Here is a 12,344-nt window from a genome sequence, read left to right as displayed (position 1 = left end):
AAATCACTGTTGATATTAGCATCATCATAACCGCCTCTGTCCCCACCATCTTGCTTAAAGTTTCTCAGATTTGATTGACGTAGTTTTAATCTTTAATCTTGCAAAATCACATTTTCCCCAGCGCTAAAATGTTCTTTTCCATTTATAGCATATTGGCTTCAATGGGCCCTTATCCAGAAGAAAAGAGTGAATATTACACATTTCTAACGGGAACGTTGAATGGTCCCGTACGTCTTAGCTGGAATTAAAGTGTTTTCGTTATACCTGGATAACAAGATATGATATCTTTCATAAGCAAGCAGAGCGGTCATGAGTTCAAACATCAATTCTGGTGGAATCAGTAGAATATGAACAAACGCTACCACCTCCCGTTTGAAGAAGTTAACCTCCAGTGGCTCAAAGCTATCGTTCCAGCTATCTTTGAGCCACTGGGCAGCACTGAAGAACCCAAGGTAGACCAAGGTCGCCAGAGTCCATTTGACCTCAGCAGTCTTGGAGCAGTCCTGGCGCTGTACCCGATAGCGTATTTTTTATTTACACGCAAGCCTGTGGCTTTTCGCAATTTAATTCAATGAAACCGCTTGTGATGCGTCTATGCTTACTCCGCTCGGGTGCGAAGAGTTCTATGGGTTACTTTTACTTGTACCATGGAGCTAGCTCCATGCTTGTACAGTGCCTTCCGCTCGCGCCGATTCGATTCGTACACGTGCATCAGTGAGTGTTTGTACGCGCTGTGAAAGTTTTGCTTGCCGTAACCTAGACCTGCATCCAACAAGTCCATGTACGTACATTGTACTATGTAAACGAGTGAGAGTGCGAAAAACAAGACAATACAAAACAAAAAATTTGAAAGTTATGGAATAGGCTGGTACATGTGCATGTACATGTATCAGAGAGTTCTGAAATAACATGATCGCATAATCTAATGACACCTGAAGGGAATGAAATGCATTGGAAATTCATCCATGCCATTTTTCTCATTTTAAAAATAACACATTGTATCAAAAGTAATGTATTTGTCTTTCAGACCCCCCTCACTCTCTTATTTCCAAAACGTCTCTCATCTCCCGTCTCTCCATACATCATAGTATTTGTTCCAAATACAAGCTCTCTCTCTCTCTCTCTTGATTCCCTCTCATATCACATGATTTCTGTTTCTTAAGACCCTGATTGTATGTACATGTATTAATGTTATTTCTTAGACCCCCAACCCCCTCTGTTATATCTGTTGCTATAATAAAGGCCCTACATCTATCTTCATACTGATGGTATATTATTTTGTTTCTCAAACCTGCCCCGCTCTTTTCTTCATACTAGTTTCAAAGACTCACTCTGCATATTCATTTTTCCGACCTCTCTCGACCCACGTCCTTTTTCAAATTCATGACTCGTGTATTCCTTGCTCGATCACTGCTTGAATTAGCCGATCATACAATTTATTTGTTTCTCATACTCTCTCTGTCCCTCCCCCTTCTCTCTTTCTGATTCTTAAACTTTACAATGTTTGTTTACAAGACCATTTTCTACTCTCTATATACATTGATCAGTTTGTCTAGAAACATGTACAGTCACATGTATGAAGGAAAATTACACCACTATTGCATGAAGTCATTATGCACTTTATGCACTTCTTTATATTCAAGCACTTTTTTTTTCATGAAGGTACAGATGTAATCTGATCCTCCAATATCCAAGAAGTACTGTAATACAAACTAGAAGTATCACCTAATGTGATTAATAATACCCCCAACTAGACACTGAGGCAGTTAGCTCAACTAGCAATGATTACTGCAAGCATGCTTTTCCTGGAAAAAAAAAATACCGTGACAATGTATTGTTCGACATTGAATAAAATTAACAGTACAGTAATGTGTTATTTTGCTCACTCACAATAATGTGCCATATCTCAAGTCATGTGCTCAAAACCTGAGTGAGTAAAGTAAACAAATCAGCAATTTCTATGATTTTCATGAAAATAATATTACCATGGCAACACAATGTTTGACATTAAGAAAAAATGAAGTTTGCAAAACTATAGCTGTCACATGTGCCAAATTTCAAGTCAGTCATTTCAAGTCACAATATCATTGTATGATTTTCTTTCAAAATATGCTGTCACCATGTTAGAGCTCACTAATGTCAACAATAATCGACCACTAATGTCATAACAACCACTAATGTGGTTGTCGCAGCTATATGCTTATTTGACGACAGTCTTCTGAATTTACACTCCCAATACATGTGCCATAATTCAGTCAGATCATTCGATTTTCTTTATTCCGAGTGGTTCCCAATCGATGTGTTCTCTTAGTCTTTTCTTTAATCTGTACACGTATATCTCAGTTTTATATTTGGATGTACACACTGCATGTTCCATTGTCTCGTAAACAAAAAGAAATGACTGTATTTCATTTTTATAATATCATGATCAATGCAGAAAATTCTTCATAAATTCATTTGAATTTGGATCGTGCAATGTCATAACACGTCGACGACAAAATGTCGTAATGACCACTAATGTCATAACATGTCGACGACAAATGTCAAAATCGGATTAACCACAAATGTCATAACACGTCGACGACAAATGTCAAAATTCCCATTTTTGCAGCAAATGTCATAACACGTCGACCACAAATGTCAAAATTTCCAAATTTACTGCAAATGTCATAACGCGTCACAGGGGAGGATCCAGGACTTCCGTAAAGGGGAGGCGCCTTTACAAAAGTAACCCCTCCTTCATTTTCTTTCTCTTTCTTTTTTTTTTTCTTTTAAACAAAAGAAATAAAACGAAAAAAAAAATAAGGGGGATGGGGTTGCGCCAGCCTTTTATTTTGAAAGGTGTCTCCCCTTTACGGAATTCCTGGATCCGCCCCTGAAATGCAAGCAATGAGTTTTGACATTTGTGGATGATGCAATCGCGAATCGAGAGGGAGCGCATCCCCCTCTGGTGCCCCTTTCTATTCTCGTTAAAACAACAGAAGTAAAAACAAAAAAAAACAAAAGTTTAAGTTGTGATATAAAAAATTCTTTATCTTTGAATTCGTTTAAGCGTAAGTTAAAATATTTTTTGTTGAACTCATATTAAGATATATACGATTCATTACTTAGCTGGTCTTTGCAGCCTAAGGGTTCATCGTCAATCATTGATTTCATCATTGTATATTTTTTACATTATCTTATTTGTATACACTTTGCTCGGCTGACTGAGCTGAAACACCTCAATTCCCTCTTACGATCCCGATGTTCAGCGTGTTGGCTTTTCCTTTCATTTCCTTTCTCTTTCTCTCCTTCCTTTCCATTATTCTTTTGTGTTTTATTACTGTCATGGTATACCCTACTGTAAAGTGGTCGTTGTGTTTCTATTGTCTTGTTCTGTCCTGTCTTGTTCTCTCCTGTCTTTGTAAAAAAAAAAAAAAAAAAAAAAAAAAGTTTAATGTATTCAGAAGAATCCTTTGAGTGGTTCACAATTTACAAGCATGCTTTTCAGTGAACCTCTCAGTTCTTTCTTCCCCCCCCCCTCCAAACATAACTTTGTATTCTGCCGGTATGCATGTATAATTTCCTATTTGTTAACCATTATCTACCATGTAAAGTCGAATACATGCCTATGTTATATCTTCTGATTCATTTCGTGTTATGTTTGACGAAAAAGAAAGAAGGAATGAAATAAATGAAATGAAATGAAAATGAAATGAAATGAAATGAATATAAAATTGAGATATACGTGTATCGACAGATTAAAGAAAATCACTGACTGAATTAACGGAGTGTATAAATGCAGAAGACTGTCGTCAAGTAAGCATATAGCTTGAAGATACGGCAGTCACATTAGTGGTTGTTATGACTCTACTGGTCGATTATTGTTGACATTAGTGGGCTCTACACATGGTGACAGCATATTTTGGATGAAAATCTTATGCAATGATATTGTGAATTCACCTAACTCTCTCGGATTTTGAGCATTTGACTTGAAATTTGGCACATGTGACAGCTATGACATATAGTTGTGCAAACTTCATTTTTTCTTAATGTCAAACATTGTGTTGACATGGTAACAGTATTCTTAATGAAAATCATAGAAATTGCTGATTTACTGACTTTACTCACTCAAGTTTTGAGCACTTGACTTGAGATATGGAACATGGGACTATCAGTGAGCAAAATAACACATTATTGTTAATTTTATTCAATGTCGAACAATACATTGTCATAGTATTTTTTTAAAGAAAAGCATATATATAAAGTGATCATTGCCTGTTGAGCTAACTGCCTCAGTGTTTAGTTTTGGGGATATTAATCACATTGAGTGATAGTTCTAGTTTGTATCACAATACTTCTTGGATATTGGAGGATCCGATTACATCTGTAGTATACCTTCATGAAAAAAAAAAGTGCTTGAACATAAAGAAGTGAATAAAGTGCATAATGACTTAATGCAACAGTGGTGTAATTTTCCTAGATAACATGTGACTGTACATGTTTCTAGACAAACTGATCAATGTATATAGAGAGTAGAAAGTGGTCTTGTAAACAAACATTGTAAAGTTTAAGAATCAGAAAGAGAGAATGGGAGAGACAGAGAGAGTATGAGAAACAAATAAATTGTATGATATATAGGCTAATTAAAGCAGTGATCGAGGAAGGAATACACGAGTCATGAATTTGAAAAAGGATGGGGTCCGAGAGAGGTCGGAAAATGAATATACAGAGTGAGTCTTTGAAACTAGTATGAAGAAAAGAGCGGGGCAGGTTTGAGAAACAAAATAATATACCGTCAGTATGAAGATAGATTTGGGGGCCTTTAATAGCAACAGATATAACAGGGGGTTGGGGTCTGAGAAATAAAGTTAATACATGCACATACAATAGAGGGGGTCTTAGAAACAGAAATCATGTGATATGAGAGGGAATCAAGAGAGATAGAGAGAGCTTGAATTTGGAACAAATACTATGATGTATGGAGAGACGGGAGATGAGAGACGTTTTGGAAATAAGAGAGTGAGGGGGGTCTGAAAGACAAATACAGTACTTTTGATACAATGTATTAATTTTAAAATGAGAAAAAAAAGGCAAACATTTTCCATTGTATATATATGATGTTTGTTCCATTCAGGTGTCATTAGATTTAAGCGATCATGTTATTTCACAACTCTCTGATACATGTACATGCATATGTACCAGCTATAGCCTATTCCATAACTTTCAACTACTCTCCCTTCAAGCTTTCCATCCATGCTCTTCTTCTTCTCCACTCCATTTCCCTTCAATCTTTCCTGTCAATATCTAAATTATCAATCAACGGAGATGGAAAAAGTGTTACATTACATACTTAAATTCTGTTAGATTACTCGTCATGTGTAGGCCTATTGTGTCGTTATGCGTTTCAATATGGGGGGGGGGGGGGGGGGAGGATTGGCTTCACCTTCAGTCCCCCCCCCCCACATATCAGTAACCGCAAACGTGTAGGCCTACAATTTACAAAGGCGAAAAATGACCATCTAAATGTAATTCTTTGGGAGTATGCTCAGCGCCCCTACCATCCCTTTGAAAATCACTCCAACCTGTATATATGAATATATATTATATATATATATATATATATATATATATATATATATATATATATATATATATATATATGTATATGTATAATATTCGGTCAGTGTAGCCCATACACCCCCATCATACACCAATAATTGGTCTTCCATGGAATGTACTCTGAATATAATGATCACTTTTGTGCAGGTTTGATGAGATATCACAGAATATTCATTGCTTTTTTTTATCTCTTTCCTTATGATTCTCTCTCTCCCCCTCTCCTCCTGGTCAGACTTTTTTTTTGTATTGTTTTCTTTTTCGCACTCTCACTCGTTTACATACGTACATGTACTACTTGGATGTAGGTCTACCACGGCGAGCAAAACTTTCACAGCGCGTACACACACTCACTGATGAACGTGTACGAATCGAATTGTCGCGAGCGGAGGGTTCAGTGCAGCTCACAGAACTCTTCGCAACCAACAACCCTAGTGGAGTAAGCATAGACGCATCAAGAGCGGTTTCATTGAATTAGATTGCGAAAAGCCACAGGCTTGCGTGTAAATAAAAAATACGCTACCCGATATACGAATGAAGATATCATCCATGCAGTCCATGCTGCAAGGACTTTATACACAAGATAGAGTACACCTCGAACGCTCCCATCTAAGAAAAGTAGCGCTATGGCTGCCATGATGCTGAACATTTTAAACGCGAAAGTACCGAAGAGAGAGATGAGGTAGATGAGATTATCACCCCCAAGAGCTCTGCCAGCGGAAGGTCCACAAACCTGCCGCAAACCTCTTGAAGCTCTTGTCAAATGATGCTGGTATATAATCAAGATGACGACCGTTGAGTAAAACGCGACATTTATCACAGCTACGAGGAAGAATTTGGCGTCTTCAGAAATCAGTTCGTTGGGAAAGGTGGCAATAGCGAAGCGAGCACCAGAGTAGATTGTAGCAGCACCTACGGAAACTTTCAGGACACGGCGCAAAAATGGCTTGAGCAGCCTGTCTTGACTGCTGCCTTCGTGCTGCAGCAACTGTCCCCCTTCCTCGCTGTCCCCTGCATGAGACGTTGCGTCTTCTTAACGTCGTACGACATTCATCCTATAGTTGGTCCCTGAGTCCCTAATGCCTTGCCGTGACCGGGGAGAATCAAATGGTTGGATCTGTGGGTTGGACTCGCGTAGGTGAAGGGTGTGTTGCCTTATCATAGATGACCAAATGGTCCAAAGGAATACAGTACCGATTATAGCGCATTGTGCATACATCGACATCGCTGATGCCCCTGTAATGGTGATACGTTGAGAACGATCATTTATACAATTGTATAGTTGAAGTTGCATAATGCATTCCACATTGTACATACTTCATACATGTTACAGAGATGAAACCTCATCTGACTTGTCTAAAGAATTTTTAATTTGAGTGTAACAATTGTCTTATGTCCGATGAATAAAAAGTTGAATATTATACACACAAGTGACAGCAGTCCTATATTACTTGATTTATTGATTTGATTTGAATTGATTTATCTTGTTTTAATTTATCTATTTCCTACATAGCATTACTCTACATGATCAATAATCAGCAATACATTACGATATGTTTCTGCAAAAAACTACAAAACATTGTTATTTTGTACAATTTCAGTAATTTTCAATACTCTACACATTCTGTAACAATGTAGTACTTCGTGTGGGTAAGAATGAAAGGACTTTACGATCTCATACCATGATAGGGTACTGAAATTTTGGTGGACACAGTGGTTAAATGTCTCATGTCGCCATTCCACCTAAGATTAAAATTCATCCTTTCCACTTCAAAAATTTAGTAGGAAATCTATTCAGAATAAGTCGAAATAGATAAATTACCAATGGCTATCATCCAAGTTAATGAGAATAACTTGTAGAGTGAATAAAATAAGCTTTGGTAGTACTAAGGGACAATTTACAACATTCGAAACAGAATGAAACTGGAATTAATTCGGTGTTTAGACTGTTGTCACTAATCAAAGTGATAAACTTTTATTAGAATAAAGTATGTTTGTATCATCAGCAGAATCTAAATGATTAAGTTCTGAAGATGAAGAAAAGAAGTATGTCGTTTATGTACAGAAGGGAAAAAAATGAAGGGTCCAAGAGTTGATCCCTGAGGGACGTCAGAAGTTCTGTCTGATTTTTTTTTTTTTAAACTAGGTTTGAACAATTACACTATGTATTGTTATGTATTTCTTTAAAGATCACCAAACCATTACGATGTTGTTCCTGTCAAGCCAGAACCCTGTAGTTTTAGATACAATAATTTGTTTACAATGTTTTTTGATCAAGGGTATCACTAACTTGCTTTTGATACTGTTTGAGAGGTCCATAAATACGCTGATGATTGATTATTTCTTGAAAGGATAGTCAGTTATTCTTTTACCCAGACTATCACCAATACGAAATGATCTTTTTAGGGAGTCATGTCTTCATTCATTAAGGAAGAATAATCTTCTTCTTTTCGTGAAGGAATTATCGTCACAGGTTTTATGGAATTTCAGCAGCGACCACTTTGTGAACAATAAATATTGGATACGTTTGTTACACAAGTACTAACCCATAAAGAAAGAAACATGTTACATATTCCGAAGACTGAGTGCGGTGCGAAACAATTAGTAATGTGCAGATTTGATTAACGATGACTTCATTTGTCTTTGGCATTATTCTTCCACTGATCTTCATAATCTCTGATTTACAAACCAGTGTCCAGACTAGGCCCTATACCCCCGTGAACATATTCCTTCTATTAGATGTAAAAAAAAAAATGTTTTGCGGATACATTCTATGCTGTCTTACTCAAGGAGGATATCTCATGAATATTCATGAGCTTGCCTGTCTGGCAGGAAGATAACATGGGGTCATTTGATTTGCAATCGCTTACTTATCCTTACCTAAACTCGTCTGAATGAAATCCCACCGGTCAGGAGTGTAAATCTGAGAATATGGGCAGGATCCATTACCAAAAAGGTCACCAATTGGGACACCGATCTTAAAAGTGGCCAACCACATGAAGCCACCACAAAGGAAGGCACATCCAGCTGAAAAGAGAGGGGTGTCGACAAAAACGGCATCGTGATACCTGGCAATGCCCAAAATTGAGGCCGGTGGCACACCAAACATTAGTATAATCATAAAAGTGTCACCGAATATATGCAATAACGTTACATCCCGATGCAGAATGTACTTGAAAACTTTGATTGGTCCTAAAAAGAAGCTGATCAACCCCATTATTATCATTGCCTGTGCCAGGGACTTTCGGCGGAGGTACCACAGTTTTCCAGAACAGCTGGCACTGCACTGGGATTCAGAGGGCTCGAGTCTTTCATCATTTTCTTGTTGATTCTCTTGACTTCCATCCCCTTCAACTGCGTCAGTATCCAGTGATGAAAGATTTTCCCTGAGGACTCTTGCCGTGATGCGGTATCAGAAGACGACTGGACAGAATGTGGGTGAAGGGATCGGGTCTGCACCCGTGAGGGTTCGCTGCTTCTGCATTTTGTCAGAATACCAAGTACCTGGGCACAATGTTGACATTGCTTCGGCCAGAAGATGGTTTGTTTCCTGTGGTATCTCGGCCTTGTGAAAGAAAACCAGAAGAGGACAATCGCCATGATCAGAGCCACTATGATCTGCGCCAAGACATGAATAACTTTGCACATTTCCTACCAATCCTTCCCTGCAACTGGACCAAGGGCCAACAGACAAATACACGAGAAAACTGAGAAATAGGCTGAGGGAGATCATGCTGACATAGCTATGGGTGCTCACTCTCACTTCTCTTTCTTCCGCCATTCCTGTGCTGTTGTGTTGTGATGACATGGTGCTGGCGTAAGACTGTCTTCTCTTCAACTTATAGACCGATGTGCGACCGATGTGCGTATGTGTATGTCAGGTAGCGTTCAGATATCGTACTTTGTGCACCAATGACGCACAGGCGCAGATAGCTAGTGACCAGAGTAAATGCCAAATATGCATCCACACTTGTAGAATGGTGTTCAGTGCAAAGTGTTCACCTTGTAGGATTTACCATTAAGTTCCACTCAGATCTTGTGCATAATATTCAACTGAATAAATGACACAAGATATTGCTGTCGAGCCATTATATAAGGACACATATAGCATCATGATTGAAACGAGCATTACTAAATTCATGAGCATTACCGATCGTTAATGCGGAATATAGTGGCAATTGCCTTTACCTTTTTTATCATTATTATATTTTCTTTTGGAGGTAGATAAGCGTTGTCTTTATCATGCGATTAATATCCCGGACACAGTATCAGTCTGGCAGAATTATGGCTATTGAAAATCGAAAGTTGGTCACGGGACTTAATGCTAATCTCTCTTTATATCCCACTAACATCCCCTCCAGTAGTTGTCTACTCATTATTTTTTTAGAAATTTATGTCATGTCATACTCTTTTTCTTTCTCTATGGTGATAAACAGTGTAGGAAGGACATTTGCTTCTAGGCAAATAATAATCATTTTATATAGCAAGTTTTCATTGCATCGTGTCCCTGGGATACTATTCTCAACATTATCACTAATTATTATCATCGTCACCTCGCAAGTCTCTCATTAGGCAACCTAACCGCATGAATTTATCTTATTTTTAATACGAAGCTTGAAATATCCCTGCCACTCGTCAATGTGGCTCTCTCAGTCATCAGTTACACAACATGATTAATCTGCATACCAACTCCCCCACCAAAGAACACAAAAAGAGCCGTAAAGTGTATACAAATCATCAACCTATGTCCTATGACGCTATAAATACTGGATACCGAAGGAAGCATTAGCAAAAACAACATGAGTCTAGATTATTAGTTTATCATATTTATCGTACACGTACACCGGAGTATACAAAATATCAACAAAATCCACCACGAAGCGCCACTTACATGGTGCACAAAGGATGTCTATTAAAATAAAATGTTCTGAGACTATCAAAGCGGAACACTGGGAACAGCATTGGCAGGCAAATTCAAGTACGATCAAGGTGTTATGAGTTTTGAGAAAAAAGAAACAGAATTATGAAGAATAGTAGGCTTATACATGGTAGAACACGAAGAAGGAATGTCTAAACGGTGTCAGCTCAATACAAGTTGGAACATCGAGGGGGCATCTCAGAAACTAGGACAGGTCAACCTTTTTTGATGATATACACCTTCCTCTCTACGAAACGTGAAAAAAAAAAATCTGAAGAGAAATGCGGTCATTGAGTGCAGACAAGATACCCTAAAACATTGGGCACTGTTAGGCATTTTGTGTGTGTGTCACATAACCAACCTTTTTTTTTTTTGTTATTTACTCTGCTACTTTGACACGTAATCATTAAAGTCGAAACAAATCGGGTACAGTTAAATCAATGTTTTGATAATAATAAAGTTTTGGTTTTGTTTACAAAGTCGAAGATTCGATATCAAAATATCAAATACAAAACAAAGTATAAATAAACACGCAACTTTTGGCTATACTGCTCTGGGTTCCGGGTTCATGTCCCTCCCCCCCCCCCCCTCTGGCAGTCTGGTAGTCGGTACTGCGCCAGCGTCGTGCCCGGTAGACTGCAGGTCGTCAGCGGGTTGTGGCTCAGCAAGCGTGGCTCGGTAGGTGTGGCTCACCAGGTGTGACTCACATAGCGATGTTCGTCCCTCGGCTCGTGTCGGTAGTCGCCTCAGCATGACAGTCCTGCTCGCCAACGTATAGTTCAAGCCCCGTACCGATGTGTGTCTTACGTGCTAACCAAAGTGTTTCTCTGCTAACATTTCCTAATCGTCCGTACTTATACACAAACAGCTAAAATCAATTAACATAGAGCTCAGTATGCATTAAAATTCATCCTCGCAAAGCAAACAATCTCTACTTACTAAATTAAAACTTCCCTAACACCTAATCATATTCCTGAATATCATTAACCTAACTTCACAGCCGGATGAGCTCGCCTGAGCCTAACACAGTGATGTAATACGGCATAACTGAATCCAAATTAACTAGTTTTCTTATATGTATATTGTCTGGGGTATCCTAACAGAGACGTCATGCATTAACCTAACGAACTTTTATACAAAATCAATGGATATGTATAAAGACTCGAGCAAATATATTCCTTTCCTGACAGTGTACACACTGAACAAGCGAGGGCGCTACTACCAAAGGTACCGGCGGATTATACAATTCCATATCGGATTTGAAGTAAAATCCGTCAAGAAATGCAGCTCCTTGGGTAACGCATATAGGGCACTGTCCAAACTATGACTTTTAACCCTATAAAAAGTGGACCACTGTGATCAGCATCACTTCCATATCACGAGTTTTGAAGAAAATCGATTTAGAAAATTCGGGAAGTAGGAGCCCATAGATGACGCATACCCTCACAGGTTAATATAATATTATATATTCATGTATATAACAGCTGTAAATGTATGTATGTATGTATATATATATATATATATATATATATATATATATATATATCAAATGTATATATATATATACATATATATATATCATATATATATATATGTATATATATATATATCATATATGTAAGACGATGAAGACAAACAAGTTGACACAATGCATTAGATTTCAACTTCATTTATTTGTAAACCAAATTTTACCATCGTATATATATATATATATATATATATATATATATATATTTGTGATTTCATTAACATTAATCCCTCCAAGGCATGGCCGTGCCATATACCCTTGATTTTGGCGCGGAGATTCTCATGTTCCCAGCATTCAATT

General features: G+C 37.9%; 1 pseudogene; it reads right to left on the bottom strand.

Annotated features, from left to right (window-relative positions):
• Positions 1–203: 203 nt before the first annotated feature.
• Positions 204–9,379, bottom strand: LOC140233811 (uncharacterized; annotated as a pseudogene).
• Positions 9,380–12,344: the final 2,965 nt, after the last annotated feature.

This window comes from Diadema setosum, chromosome 10, assembly GCF_964275005.1.
Source record: "Diadema setosum chromosome 10, eeDiaSeto1, whole genome shotgun sequence".
NCBI classification, from domain to species: domain Eukaryota; kingdom Metazoa; phylum Echinodermata; class Echinoidea; order Diadematoida; family Diadematidae; genus Diadema; species Diadema setosum.
The sequence above is the reverse complement of the archived record's forward strand: the minus strand, read 5'-3'. Positions and strand labels throughout refer to the sequence as shown.